We start from the raw sequence: 16,162 nt of genomic DNA, 5'->3' as shown, positions 1-16,162 counted from the left end.
TTATGATATCTACCAGACTATTTGCACGAGGCATAAATGATTCCGATTTTTTTGCCATGCTGGGAGAAACTGCAGTACCAATCCTGCATTTGTTCCCATTGATAAAAACAGATTTTGCTGTCATTCTGCAATTTGATCAGAGGGATGAAGGTTCTGTTTTTATCGAGGCCTTGTTTCTCTCAAAGATAAACTTTTTGACGGCCAGGCCCTCTATCCTGTACCTGCCCTTTTCCTCCTCTTTGGAAAAAAAAAGTGCATTTCTAAAATTGTTTAACCGGTACACAATTTCCACTGGCTTTTGTTGATCATTGGTTGAAGTGACAAGATCCATCAGAGCTGAATTTATCGTTATTTATTTATTTATTTATTTATTAGATTTGTATGCCGCCCCTTTCCGTAGACTCGGGGCGGCTCACAACACAATAAAACAATTCATGACAAATCTAATAATTTACAATTTAAAATAATTTAAAAAACCCATTTTTAAGCAGACATACCTACAAACATACCATACATAAATTATATAGGCCCGTGGGAGATGTCTCAATTCCCCCATGCCTGACGATAAAGGTGGGTTTTGAGGAGTTTACGAAAGGCAAGGAAGGTAGGGGCAGTTCTAATCTCTGGGGGGAGCTGGTTCCAGAGAGTCGGGGCCGCCACAGAGGAGGCTCTTCCCCTGGGGCCTGTCAACCAACATTGTTTAGTTGATGGGACCTGGAGAAGGCCGACTCTGTGGCACCTAATCGGTCGCTGGGATTCGTGCAGCAGAAGGCGGTCTCAGAGATATTCTGGTCCAATGCCATGAAGGGCATTATAGGTCATAACCAACTCTTTGAATTGTGACCGGAAATTGATCGGCAACCAATGCAGACTGCGGAGTGTTGGTGTAATATGGGCATTTTTGGGAAAGCCCATGACTGCTCTCGCAGCTGCATTCTGCACTATCTGAAGTTTCTGAACACTTTTCAAAGGTAGCCCCATGTAGAGAGCGTTACAGTAGTCAAACCTCGAGGTGATGAGGGCATGAGTGACTGTGAGCAGTGACTCCCAGTCCAAATAGGGTCACAACTGGTGCACCAGGCGAACCTGGGCAAATGCCCCCCTTGCCACAGCTGAAAGATGGTTCTCTAATGTGAGCTGTGGATCGAGGAGGACGCCCATGCATTGCGATGTGCATTGAAAAAAATATGCGAGGCCTGTGCAAATGAAGTGAAGTGTCTCTCAGGATCTATGGCCCAGAGGAGCAGAACGATTTTTGCAGGAGTGTCTTCTGGGCCAAGAAAACCTTGAGGAGTGACTTGAAACAAGCATACTGTGTCTTCTAATGATTGCAAGTGTTTTGCATCCCTGGCAGGTCTTTGGAACGATTTGTACAATTCTACTGATGTTCAAAAACATTTTATTTATTTATTAAAGGCGACTCAAGGCAGTTTACAATAAATTAATTAAAATGCCAAAATAAAACAGTAAAACATTAATAGTAACATTAAATATGAATTGAAATGGACAAAGATGGAGAGGAAGAGAGATGGGGGTCTTATCTTAATTCATTAATCATGTCCAGAATGACACATTCCCACTGTGGCTCAAGGCCAAATGGCAGTGCCAGGTTTTCAGGCCCATTCATAAGGCTAAAAGGGTGGATTTCATGGGGGGGGGCAATGTTCCTGGGGGTGGGGAATATGGCAGAAAAAGTTCTTCTCCTGGATCCCATCGACCAGAATTCCTTGACCCTGCAGCATGCCTTTTCTACTAGTATGGGTGAGGCAGGCTAATCCCATAAGTATGAAATTGTTCAATAGATAACCAGGATCCATACTATGAAGGCCTTTGAAAATTATAATTAACACCTGAATTGGACCTGGAATCAAACTGGCAATTAGTGCTTGGGAACTAGCAGTGTAACATGGGCCACCCTTGAGTTCAAAAATTGTCCATGCATCTGCACTCTTTGTCAGCTTAGCTTCCGGATACACTTCAAGGGTGGCTCCATGTAGAACGTATCACAATAATTCAAGAGTGTAATGACCAGGGCTTCAGTGACTGAGCACTGTGGCTCCAACCCTGGAAAGGGTGCAACTGGTGCAAAACACAAAGTTGCGCAAAGTTCTCCTTCCCTTGACTGCCCCTTGTTCTTTGAAGAGGGGTTGTGATCTCAGAAAACCCCACAAATTGTACATCGGATATGTCTGGGGTAGTGCAACCCCATCCAGAAAGATGATAAAGTCCTGGATTAGGAAGCTCCATACACCCAAAGCTAGTCGGTCTTACCAGGGTTCAGCAAATGCCTGTTGTTCCCCATCCAGATCCTCACATCCTATAGGCATCATGAGAGGCCAGTGACAGCATTACTTGGGTCACCAGAGATGGAGAGGTAAAATTGAGTATTATCAGCATACTGATGGCACCTCATCTCATGGTGGTGGATGATATCACGGAGTGTCATCCTTTTTAAATGGAGTGGAAGAATGCCTGTGTTTTGCACATGTATCAGGATAGCTTATTGGAACTGACGTCATTACATCATCAGTTGTGAGTTAAACCAAGGTAGCCACAATTTTCATGCCTTCCTGCTCTAACTGTTCTACTGTAAGTATTCAACAATTCTACATGTATTTATTGAAAAGATGAACTTTTTATATTTATGCTAGATTTATAATATCTCCTAGAAGAAAATAGAAATACTCTTATGCTTGAGCGGGTAGGCTAAAGGTGAAATTACTATAGGAACATGACTTGATGAACAGATATTCAAATATGCCATCAGTAGCAGTGAGAACTATCTAGTAAGGAGTTCCTAAGGATAGTAAAATGTTAAAAGATACTAAATAGTAAAATGTACTAAAAGTTCCACAGGGAACATTTTGGTAAAAAACAAATAAATCAGAATACTACTACTACTACTACTACTACTACTACTACTACTAATTTATTGGATTTGTATGCCGCCCCTCTCCGTAGACTCGGGACGGCTAACAACAATGATAAAAACAGCATGTGACAATCCAATAATAAAACAACTAAAAACCCTTATTATAAAACCAAACATACACACAGACATACCATGCATAACTTGTAATGGCCTAGGGGGAAGGAATATCTCAACTCCCCCATGCCTGGCGGTATAAATGAGTCTTGAGTAGTTTATGAAAGACAGGGAAGGTGGGGGCAATTCTAATCTCTGGGGGGAGTTTTGTTTCAGAGGGCCAGGGCCACCACAGAGAAGGCTCTTCCCCTGGGGCTCGCCAAACGACATTGTTTAGTTGACGGGACCCAGAGAAGGCCAACTCTGTAGGACCTTATCGGCCGCTGGGATTCGTGCGGTAGCAGGGGGTTCCGAAGGAATACATTGTATGGAATAAATTTTTATAATTCTCTGTTTGCATAAGTGAAATATATGAAGTGTACTTTAGTACCAATACAGATTTTCCCCACAAAATGATTACTGTTAACTGTTGAGGGAACAAAATGTTGAAAACAAAGTAGTAGGCGATCTAAATAAACATTGTGGTGCCAAGCATGCATTCCTTTGAAAATTAGCTCGAAGAGGGTCTGCTTGCTTGATGAATTAATCCTTTGATATAATGTCTAAATTGAGCATCTCTCTCTTTCTTTCCGTTAGCTACCTCTACTCCTTATCACCATTTAGTTTCTCCTGCTTTATTCATTTTATTATTATTTATTTATATGGCTGCCCAAGTCACACGTGCTAACTCCAGGCCATTCTTTCTTTCTCCCACCACAGTCCTTCCTTCCTTCCTTTCTTCCTTCCTTCCTTCCTTCCTTCCTTCCTTCCTTCCTTCCTTCTTCCTTCCTTTCCCCCTTCCTCCCTCCCTGTTAGAAGTAGGGGAGACAGTATATTTGTATTTATGTGTATGTGTGTTTGTGTGAGAGAGTCAAGGCAGGGGGGGAATGAGATAATACTTTGCATCATTCTTATGAGGATTTTAATATCAAAGAGATGTCCTTTTTTACCCCACAAAATCATACACAAGGAGGAATGGCAACATAGGCTCACTAGGCGTGACTGCTGGATGATCAGCATAGGGCCTTTTCACTTTTCCAGTTTGATGCAGGACCTTTCAAGATCTGTGGTCCAGCCCCAGTAATCCCACTGTTATAATTCTCCTGCCTATAAACCCATCGCTTGGAGAAAATGTAGTAGAAACTGAATCTGTCACAGTATTTCAGATCTTACATTGAGCAGAATGCAAAGCTCGGAGGCTGGAGGAGAAAGTGAGAGGCGGGTTGCCTGCCGACCCTTCCTTTGCTTAATACCTAGGATCTGCTCCTCGGAGTTTCTATTAGCAAGCGTGAGATATCGTTCATCGTGAGAAGGAGTTCTTAAGGGAATCGCTGATCATTTTTGTAAAAAAATATGGAGCTTAATTAGCCTTGGGAAAGGCATGTCCTCCCACGGAGACACATTTGTAGAGACTCCGCCTGGAGAAAACTTTGTTCTTCTAATAATGTTTTTTTTTTTTAAAAAGGTAGAGCTCCTTGGATGCTGCTGCTTTTGAGTCCCACAGAAATATTGGATCAGGAATGGATTCAGAGCCTAAACCGCCCCCCCCCCCAGTTGCACACACTTTTCAGTCTGTTTAAAGCCCTATTATTCATAGCAGGAGAAAGGAGGTTTGTCTTATCTAGCAGGCCTCTTTCTCGGAGAGGAATTTTTTTCCCTGCATTTCAAAGTTAATCTGCCCCGAATTTCATCAGACGCACAACTGCTGATAAAAAGCGGAGAAGGGTATAAGCCTGGATCCCCCCCCTATATTTCTCTCTATTAAGAAACTTCATCTACTGCTGCCTTGTTAAAGGTATACATCATTATTAAAATAATACTTCACTTTATGTGTTTTAATAGGCATGCTTCTATGCCCTGAATTCAGAAATAGGCAATGAAGAATAAAATTATCTCACACAATGAGAACATTTTTCTTGTAACTTACAGAGATCCTTTTTAAGGCTAGAACTGATACCATAATAGAAAGCAGTTACAATCTGGAAGATTGCATACAACAATTAATGATGCGAGCCTCTGGAGGAGAATTCCAGCGATAGTAGAATACTGTGATTAATATGAGATTGTGAATCATGTAGACTACTTTACAAGTAAAGTAGTCCAGGCCTTGCTGATATCCAGATACCCACAGAACACAACATAGAGAAGTGTTGAAATCTCAATAAATAGTATTGACTGGTACATTAATTATTGTGGCTGGAGACCAAATTCTTCAATGTACCTTTCAAATAATACTTGAAAACAGTAATGGAATTATATGGGGCCCCTTCCAACTCTCTTATTCTATGTAATTCATTGGCAATGTAATTGGCTAGTATTTTTCTAAATCTAGGCTTTTACCATTTTAATTCTTTGACTATAGCCAGGTATGGGAATTTTCTTGGTAGAAGAACAAAGACCATTAAAAAATACAGTGGTACCTCTATTTAAGAACTTAATTCATTCTGTGACCAGGTACTTAAGTAGAAAAGTTTGTAAGTAGAAGCAGTTTTTCCCATAGGAATCAAGGTAAAAGCAAATAATGCTTGAAAAACCTACTAGGAAAGAAATAAAAGCTCGGAATTTGGGTGGGAGGAGGAAGAAGAAGAGGAGGACGATAGTCGCTGCTGAAGGAAAAAGGTGAGGTGAGGGGAATCAAAAAAATCCAAAACTTTAAGGCTTAAAAAAAAGAGGGACTCTGAGGCAGCGAGGAGGAGCATGTGCCTCCCATACACCCAGCACAAGGCTGCCTCCCATACACTGCACCAGAGAGAAACCCAGGGGGAATGGCAGGAAACTGGGTGGGCCTTCATGCCGCTCTCAAATTTCCTGGGAAATTTTTCCTGGCTCGGGTTCTTAAGTAGAAAATGGTTTTTGAGAAGAGGCAAAAAATTCTTGAACAACCGGTTCTTATCTAGAAAAGTTCTTAAGTAGAGGCGTTCTTAAGTAGAGGTACCACTGTATATAGAAAAGTACTATCTGAACACACAGAAAACACTGCTATTATTTTTGCTGCTGTTCTTGTTTTAATGTTGCATCACAGGGGTTGGGAAATAAGATTGTTATTTAGCTGCTTGAGTTTGTAAGATGCCAAATTTACCATACCCCTCAGCTCAAGTAAGAAAGTAAAACCTAATATAATTAAGAGCTCATAGAAGAAGCATAAGCAAAGGGCATGATATTTGAAAATGGAATCCTATGTTTTTTTCCAGAATAAAGGCCTGCTCTGGTCAGTTGTGATTATTCCAAATGAGTGAACTTTTCCTTCTATGGAAAGGAGAAGATCAAGCTCAGGTTTGTAAGCTATTGGTTGTTGAGATGTACTCATTGTATGGACTTGCCTTGTACTTCTCAGTTGCTGGGTGTTATTCCTAAATGCATGACCATTTGTGGGCACAGAATGGTAAAAGACAGCTCATCGTAGATTAGTGGATAGGAATTTCACAGAGATTTCAAAAAGCAGAAAGAGAGAGAAAGACAGACAGACAGAGAGACAGACAGACAGACATCTGGCTTAAAAAAACCCTCAATTTACAACAATTGTGACCTTTTAATTTGAAAAGTTATATGAAGTAATAGTAAGAGGTAATAAGGAGAGGAGAAAGAACCATTGGAAATTTAGGAGATGAGGATTTATTTTTTGCAAAGTCTCATTGTGTTCTTAATATTGGGGATAATTTATCCCATTGCGAGTCATACACAGCTTTTCACAGCAAATAGGAGACTTTGCTGATATTTTTAAAATCAAAATTAAAGAACAAGCTTAAATATTACTGAGATTGATCTGACCACTCAATGTGCTTTTTTGCTTTAGTCAAATCTACGGTCATTGTCATATGGTGGCCAAAAGCACTAGGTGTGGGGGAGGGAGAATAATGCTGGATACATTATCCCTTTCACCAAACTATTTTTCATTGCTGCAGAATAAAAGAATGATCACCTGGTGTTTTACTTTCCATCTTTAGTCTGCTGTTTTGTGTACATTAGGTATTACAGTGTTCCCTCAATTTTCACGGGTTCGAACTTCGCGAAAAGTCTATACCACGGTTTTTAAAAAATATTAATTAAAAAATACCTTGTGGGTTTTTTCCCTATACCACGGTTTTTCCCACCCGATGACGTCATATGTCATCGCCAAACTTTCATCTGCCTTTAATAAATATTTTTTAAAAATAAACTTTAATAAATAAACACAGTGAGTAATAATCTAAATGGTTGCTAAGGGAATGGGAAATTGCAATTTAGGGGTTTAAAGTGTTAAGGGAAGGTTTGTGATACTGTTGATAGCCAAAAATAGTGTATTTACTTCCGCATCTCTACTTCGCGGAAATTCGACTTTCGCGGGCGGTCTCGGAACGCATCTCCTGCGAAAATCGAGGGAACACTGTATTGCTGTTTTTTGAGGAGCTATTTTGCTGTGACAGCAAAGTTTTTTTTTTGACAGGCCACTTGTAGGGTCAGCATGCAACTGTCTACTACAATATTAAAAAATTGAATAAACATATATTATTAGCTTAATATGATCCTGGAAACCATGCATAATACTGAGAGGAGGTGAGGGAATAATCATTTTATCCCAACCTATTTGTTTGCACATCCTAGATAATTGTAGTTAGTTTAAATGGTTTGTCATTTTTAACTGTTCTCTGGTTATCAATTTTCTGGCAAGGAAAACCGCTTCTTAACAATTAATGCATCGTACTTAGATACCTGGTTCAGTTTGAGTTAATGTAGATCATGAGAATTAGATTATAAAACATGTAGCATAAAACAACTGCCTTACAAGAGGCTCTTAGGTAAAAATGAAAAGGCATTACACCCAGGAAATATTTAAGGACATTATTTATTTCCAGAATTAGCTTGGCACTGCTCCAGGTGTTGAGATTGCAGTTCCCATAATACTTAAATTGGCTGAATTCTAAGAGTTACAGTCTGAACATATTTTGTGTGTGTACTTGTGTATGTGGAAGGGGAAATAAATAAACATATAAAATAATAAAGATACAGTATATTGCTAACATTTTAGATTTTTTTTATGACCGGTTGCCTAAATCAGTGTTACTTACCTTCAGGAATATTAAGATGTATGGGCTTCAATTCTTAGAATTCTGGGAGTTGAAGTCCAACATAGTTGTTGAGATTGTGAAACACTGGCCTAAATACAAAACTAGAAGCAGTAAAACCTACTGTATTCATACCTGTGCCTGTACATGTGCCATTATAACATCTGGGATTATAACTGCTTTTTACTACCCATGCAGAGAGATAAAAATATCAATTATTCAAGAACTGAAATAAAAATAAAATTCTGTGGCCAAATGGGAAACCATTTTCAACCTGAGAACTGCATACCATTTGTTCGGTTATTTGCTACAGTGTATGAATCAAATCCGAGTAGATCCAAAGGGATCTACTAGCTCTTAATGAATCTCATACACATTCTCATTCTCATAAGCAGCATATATACAAAGGTGCCCCTATCTGCAATAGATAGGGTTGAAACGAATCTCCTGAAGATTGTAATAAATGACATTTTCAACCTTATTTTCAGGTTAGCTAACAAAAAAGGATGCTCTTTTCTTCAGTTGCGATCCCCATTCCCAAATTTTCCAAGGTGTTTTAAGTGTAAGACAGACTGTTTCTTGGTGCCTATTGGAGACTTTTTTCAAGGGTATCTATTTTAAAAGGGTGAACAAACTTTTGCAGGCTGGCTGAGGGAAGTTACATGACTTGTATTTTGAGGCATTGTCTGTTGGCTCTCTGCTGTTGGTTACCACTTCATTATGTAAATGGAAGGAGTGTCCAATTTCATTCCAATCGCAAAGAGATTTTTTTTTGGTTAAGTAAATGCTCTTAACATTGATGGAATAATATGTTTTAATGTGTTATATTTGCATAACCATAGCCCACATATGAGTTTTTTTTTTAATTATCACTTAATATTTTTATTTGGTGCAAAATAGTCTGAATTTCTGATATACTTGTATGGTTCTTTTGGACACGAAAAATAAATTCCATCTCAGGCTCTTACTGCTTTAAGTGGTCATTTAAATTCTTAACTGGTGAAATCAGCCTTCTACCATCAACAGCGTGGCTATTGTTCTGCTAGCAATAGAGTTCTGCAACAGGAAATATCATTAATTAATTGAAGAAGCTATATCTAGGTAGCTATTTAGATTATGCTACAAAAACCATGTCACTATCATAAGAATATTTTTTAAATGATGCAAGGCAGCACATTTCTAGCAAAATGTGCGAACAATAATTCCATTATAAACGAAATGCCCTAAGGGAGAAAAATCCTTCAAAGAGGTAATTCCCCCACAATTTTCTAGAGGTGTAAGCCTCAATAAATACTACAAAGCCAGCTTCTTTGTATTCTATTATTAACAATAGAAATAGCTTCTCAGCTATGTGTTTTGTAGAGATACATATTTGACATAAGATTTTAAAGCAATAACTTTACTGAGGCAGAAGCAACAAAGTTTGATCAGTGTGGATAGACTCTTTACAGTATCAAGTGTAAAGCAGAAACATTAAGTATGATTGCTACTTTTTTTTTTACAGAGTCAAGAACTACCATTGATTTTGGCAGCTAAATTTCAGGAGGGGTCCAAATGCATTTGAGATTAACCTGTTTGCTGTCGCACTAAGATGTTTCAGAAAAGGAAGTTGTATATAAATTGCATTCCCCAGAGCAAATCCATCATCAAGCAAACTGCAAAAGAGGATGTAAATTTGCATATTATTTGCATCTGCTATTGTATGTATGCGTAGAAGATCTTTTGGAAATAATTAGCAAATTGAGAAATGCAGTACATTTCAGTGCACTGATGGGCAGGGGTGACTTTTGTAATTCTATAATGCCTTTGCTCTAGCATTATATCCTTTTATCTGATAAAAATTGACAATTGTTTGGGGCTGGAGTTCAAAGAGAGAGAATGCTGAGGTTTGTCATCTGTAAAGTAAAACCCATAGCTGGTTCTTTTTGGATCGGATCCCAAAATGCAGATTATACAGTATATTTTGCTAAGTGTTCATCATTAATTACTTTAACAGGCCAGCATAGAGGTGTCCCATGGTTCTTTCTTGTCTCTGCTGTCACCCTGTTAACACAGCTGTCCTTTTGGAAAAGGATTTAGCCTTGGTGGGAGGGGACAGGGCTGACTCCTTGAGTTTCCTAACGATCATAAGACTATGGGGCTATGCAGTGTAGCCTACTGCTGCTATGCTATGAAGATCACTCTACTCAAGCTAGTGTTAATTTCCACCCTGCGCTGCACAATACCTCTAGCACAAATCAAAGTCAACATGTCTGGTTGAATGTTTGGCAATGTATGCAGGTCTGAATGAGGCTGTCTGCCACTAAAAATATCACTTGTTCCAGAGTGTGAAGACTTGAAGATGATGGCAATATTCTCTAAGGATATTCTCTGGCAGGTGCAAAATTAAAATAAAAAATTAACTTGAGCCTTTAAGTTTTATATTCTCAACATTTTTTTAAAAAGATACCCCTCCCTGCCAAAGTACATAACATGTAATCTGCGCATACAGACTCAGAGTGATTTAAAACTCTGCTTATAAAGAATTATTGCTAATTAGCGCAACAGCTTTATGCACATACAAAATTGTAGTTAAGGGAATGGTAAACTTTTATAAATGTATAGCAAGGTCCTTGGTAATCAAAATTATTAGTCTAATGTGAAATTTAGTTTATGAATATAATTACATCCAAGTGTTATGATAAATCACTTTTTAAAATACTGTGTACTGAGCTCTGAGATAGTAATACATTTTGAAAGTTATTTTTTCTCAATTTTTTAAAATCGCATGGTTTTCCCTCTCTTTTTTTAAAACCAATTTTGTAGATATCGTACAACTATAAAAATATGCTTGACATTCTAAATGGTTCAGTTTTCATGGTGTAATGCTGCTATTTAATGCAATCCTTTTTTGAGCCATGGTTTAGATATCATTAATGTAGGATATTTAAATAAGTGTTAGCACAATTCCATTGACGCTTAGATAGCAAATATATTTAAGGGTTTTAAAAACTGTTTACTGACAGAAAATATGTAATTGTTTATCCAATGTTGGGGTCAGACACACATGAAAATCTAAATAATAATAGTAAAGAAATATCTATGACATTTTGCTTCTTCTAATAAAACAATCTGGTTGTACATGCCACCCAGACCAGTAATACCTCATGGCACAAATGTCAGAATCTACATAAAAGGGCATCAAATCAATCTGGTTGTAGATTGATTATTTATCTGATGTAATTTTAAAAGAGAACACAATGGAAGTCTATAGTTAAAAGGCAAAGTATTTGTAGGCTCCGAAAAAAAAGTGTGCATGCACAGTGGTTAAAACAAGATGCCGATTTAGGGCATGTCAGGCCTGGGTTGCTGACAGCTCTAGTGATCCAGGCCACCAAGTTATTACCGGTTCTATAGAACCAGTCCGAACCAGGAGGAACTCACTTCTGGTTTAACCTTATAATCAAAGATGATTGAGATTAATAGTGATATTTTAAGTCTCATAGCTGGGACAAAAAACAAATTCTGAAGTATGGAAAAACAATAATTTGGTCTATTATGAAAGTAGGCAAAATACTGAGTCTTTTCTCAGCTGATACTCTTCTTTCACTTAAGTCCTATGGAGAGGTTGTGCTATTAGTTACCTCTTGAAAAAGGTGCTTTTTCAAGAGGTAATTGGCTTTCTAATTTTTTTTTCCTTTGAAGACATTTTGTTTCTCACCCAAGAAGGTTCTTTAGATTTTTCTTGGATGAGAAGTGAAAAGTCTTAAAAATAACACCAGAAAGCCCAATTGCCTCTTGAAAAAGCACTTTTCAGACAGCTATAACCTGGATGAATCTCCAGAGATATTTCCAGAGATATTTGTAGTTGTGATCATTAATTTTTTCTACTCTTAATTCTGCTGTTCTTAGGGAAAGTTTAATTGAAGAAAGATTGGAAAATAGATATAGAACAAGAAAAGAAGCAGAATTTTTAGCAATACCCCGCTATCTATAAAGTAAACAGCTGTCTATAGAATAGATACTGTAATATATATTTGGCTTTTATAAGCTATAAATGATTTCAGGATGTTTTTCCATCCCGTTTTCTTCTTTCTTACTCTTCATTTCTTATTCCTGTGTGGAATGCTTGGTGTTTGTTTGCTTGCTATATCTGTTTCTGTTTAAATAAACAGTAGCAGAACTGATTTGTTAAATATGTCACTAAGCAGTCTGTATTACAGTTTAACTTGGGGGCTGGGAAAAATAAAGCTTAACTATGCATTTCTTTCTTTCTTTTGTTTGCATAGTTCATTAAAGAAGGCAGTTCAGAATATAGTTATGAAGCAAAGCCAGTGAATATTGTTATTATTTATATTGCTGCAATCTGATTTGTCTGTTACAAGCCAAACAGTGGAGCAAAGAAAAAAATTGAGTGTAGAACTTCAGCTTGTTTTGGCAAATACACTCACAATTTCCTGGAAAGAATACAGCATGTTGACAACTCTCTCACTGATACATCATATTCACATATAATTCTTAATCAGAAAGAAATAAAAATTCCAATCAGGAATATATCCATTTGCTCCTATCCAACAAAGGAATCTTGTTCCTTTCCAACCAAGGAATCTATTGTTATAACAAATGCAAAATTTATTATGTTTTTTCAGAGTTCACTTTACAGTATAAATAAATGTTATTGGCAGGGGGAGAAATGCGATAAGAGCAAGCATACTTTTAAGAACTCTGGACCATCATGACTTTGAATCCTTGGCTAAGACTGAAGCACCAACAATTCTTCCTGTGCAATATTCCAAATACTCTTTCAAAAGAAAAGAGAAAATAAAAGGACATTAGGTTTTCAAGTATATTTAAGGATTTATTTAGAAACCTAGTTTTCCCTTTTAAGATTGCAATGAAAATTATTGTAGTAATTAGTCCATTTCTAATTGAGAGATTAATTTAATTATGAAAGGCATACATATCTATATGATAAGATCTAAGCCTCCCTTTAGATGTGTAAAACTATCTTGCATAAGACTGTAATATACCAGAGACTGATGACAATCAGTCCTATGTCAGCTACTGATCATAACACTGCAGTAGTTTTCCACTGACTTTACATTGTCAAATTAATGGAATGCCATTGTATATTCCATTTAATTTAATTTAACTTAATTTTCGCTACCACTGCACCATCCTTGTCAGTACTGGTAGCAACCTGATACTGGTTGACCATATATATATGGTCTTGGTATATTCGGGTTTCTTCCCATGTAGGATTTGGAAATTTCTGGCGACGTTTCGACGAGGTCCCATTCGTCATCTTCAGGCTGGTGTTTCTGTCCTTGTTCTAAGGCGAACATACCCTCACTGGCGCCTTAGAACAAGGACAGAAACACCAGCCTGAAGATGACGAGTGGGACCTCGTCGAAACGTCGCCAGAAATTTCCAAATCCTACACGGGAAGAAACTCGAATATACCAAGACCGTCATACCTGTACCCGTGAAAATCTATGAGAATATATATATATATATATATATATATATATATATATATATATATATATATATATATATATATATATATAAAGTATGCCACATGGTTGGTTTTTTTTTTGCTGAATTCAAAAATTAAGGGAGACTAGGATAGATCTATTTCGGCCTTATTTTGGCCTCATCAGCTAGCCATACCTCCTCACTGGGACTTGAACCTGCAAACCGTTGCCTTGTACTGTAGCCTAGAGGTTAATTCTCTGCCTTACAAGGCAAAGGTTTGCAGGTTCAAGTCCCAGTGAGGGTATGGCTAGCTGATGAGGCCAAAATAAGGCCGAAATAGATCTATCTTAGTCTCCCTTAATTTTCAAATTCAGCAAAAAAAACAACCAACAACAACATGAGACACATACAGATAGAATTGTTGGCTATCAATAAAATTAACTGCCTTGGAAATGGCTCTGGGTTGGGCCGAGAGGCAAAAAAAGAGCTGTGATGTTCCTTCAATACACCAGGGTGATTCGACAAAAATTTATACATATATATATATATATATGCCACCTCTCTCTGAAGACTTTAACTACATACAAGTAGAGCTGACACCCATTGTCATGGATGCTTATTTAACAAAGTTTGTAACATCAGAGCTAACCATTATACAATAGGAGTAAATCAAGGTAAAATGACAAACAGTAATGGAATCAAAATGCCAAATAATAAGAAGCTTACAAAGTATCTGGGCATTTTATTGATGGATAATATTCAAAATGAGTTTAAAATGTGATTGGTAAACAACCAAAGAATGGGAAATGCAGAAACCGAGGCAGACATTTATTTCGTGTCAAACTGTTAAAGATGAAAAGCATGCATTAGCTGATTATGTAAAAGACAAGAACCAGTTAAAACCTGAAACTTACCGAATGTGCAAGAGACAAAACATGAATATTGAAACAATGTAATAAAAACAAGAACAGAATGCTGGCAAGGAAAAGCATTACTTGGTCAATTTCTACAAAAGATTGAAGGGAAAGTGAATAATGATAGAACCTGGCAACATCTTGGATTAAAAAAGGAAACTGAAGGTTTGGTTTTGGCTGCTTAATAATGATCCATTAGAACTAATACAATAAAAGCCATATTGAAATAATGAAATAATTGAAAGAGTAGATTGTGCAAAGAAGCAGAAGAAATAGTAAATCTTGCAAATAGATTGCAAACTCTGATTATAAACAGCAACATTGTTTATAATAAACGTTGCCAAAACGATTTACTGAAACACCTATAAGAATTATAGTTGGTGTGAACGTAAGAGTTGAAAAAGCAGTCAAAAATGAGATTAAAATATTATGATATTTCTAAATACAAACTGATGAAAAGACATTCATCCATCATTCATCCATCACTACAAGCATACTAGTGGCCAGAGCAGAGTGTTATCACTGAACGGCCCCAGGCCTAGTGGCAAAGACACTTAAAGCTTTTCGAAAGGCCAGGAGGGGGGGGAGAGTGTGAATCTCTGGGGGGAGTTTGTATCATCAAATTAACAAATTGAAATTAGGGAAACGTAATTAATTGATATGGAAATACCAGGAAAGGATAGAAGAGAAGACAGAGAATTGGAGATCACAAAATGTCAAGATCTGAAAATTGAAATTGAAAGAATGGGGCATAAACTGGGCAATGGGCACACTGGATATCACACCCAAAACTTTGCTTATTTCCACATATATAGTTAGCCAATGCATTATGATATCCTAATTTTTTGGAAAGAACTCAAACCCAAATGAAAGTCAAAATTAGGTAAAGAATTGGCAAAAGTTTTTATTTTGTGTTGTGTTTAATAACATCAACACTTTAGTGAAAATAATAACAATTCCAGACAGAGTTGCAATTGTTAAAAATCAAACCTAAAAAAAGTTATAAGATCAATAGGAATAGAGAAGTAAGTATTGGATTATGAAGTAGTATGTGACCAGAATATTTGAAAATTAAGAAACAAAAGGAAGAGAAAAATGTGTGCATTACACTGAAGCTTAGCAACGGCCTTTAAGTTGAGATAATTAAGAGACTCAAATAGAGATAAAACATAAATGTTTATGACCAACAACCGATTGGTTAAAAAACTTTTAACATAATTAGATTATAATTTTTTCTAGGGGAATCTTCTCTGCTATTGAGTACACTGGAAAAAAACATTTTTCTGTGTAGCTTTCCACAGATTTTTCAAATTTGTTACAGAAGACAATATTAGATTGATCCAGATAGGGAATATAGTGAAAAGAGAATGTTTGATTTTTTAAAATTTGGATCATCTGGAAATAGGATTTCCTTTATTTGAATGACATTTCAAAACTTTCAGTTTATTCTTTGCCAATCGAAGTGTATGTGAAAAATAAGACAAGGCTGGTGAATTATAATCCTTGAATTAAGATCGTGGAAAAATAAGATTAATTTGTTCCGCACCCCACCCCAAACATATTAGAAATACCAGGTACGGTAAATGTTTAGATTTGTGGTCGGTGATTCATCTTATTATGTCTGTTTTGAATTTTTAGTAGCAAATGCCAAATTAGCAAGGATTTTTTGCTGCACAGTGTGTGGCATCCTCTAAACCACATGTGGGACAGACTCTCTTTTGGAA

General features: G+C 37.0%; 1 protein-coding gene across 13 annotated transcripts in view; it reads left to right on the top strand.

The window, feature by feature from the left end:
• Positions 1-16,162, top strand: part of SOX6 (SRY-box transcription factor 6) — a 546,353-nt gene that overhangs the window by 13,390 nt on the left and 516,801 nt on the right. For 3 of the 13 annotated variants that reach the window (XM_070764122.1, XM_070764035.1, XM_070763967.1), the window contains exon 2: positions 6,217-6,298. The exons of the other annotated variants lie outside the window; for them this stretch is intronic. The gene's annotated coding sequence lies outside the window, so the exon portion shown is untranslated. The remainder of the gene's footprint in view (positions 1-6,216; positions 6,299-16,162) is intronic. 13 annotated transcript variants of the gene reach the window in all.

This window comes from Erythrolamprus reginae, chromosome 1 (genome assembly GCF_031021105.1).
Source record: "Erythrolamprus reginae isolate rEryReg1 chromosome 1, rEryReg1.hap1, whole genome shotgun sequence".
Lineage (NCBI taxonomy): Eukaryota > Metazoa > Chordata > Lepidosauria > Squamata > Dipsadidae > Erythrolamprus > Erythrolamprus reginae.
This window is presented reverse-complemented; position numbering and strand designations above follow the sequence as displayed.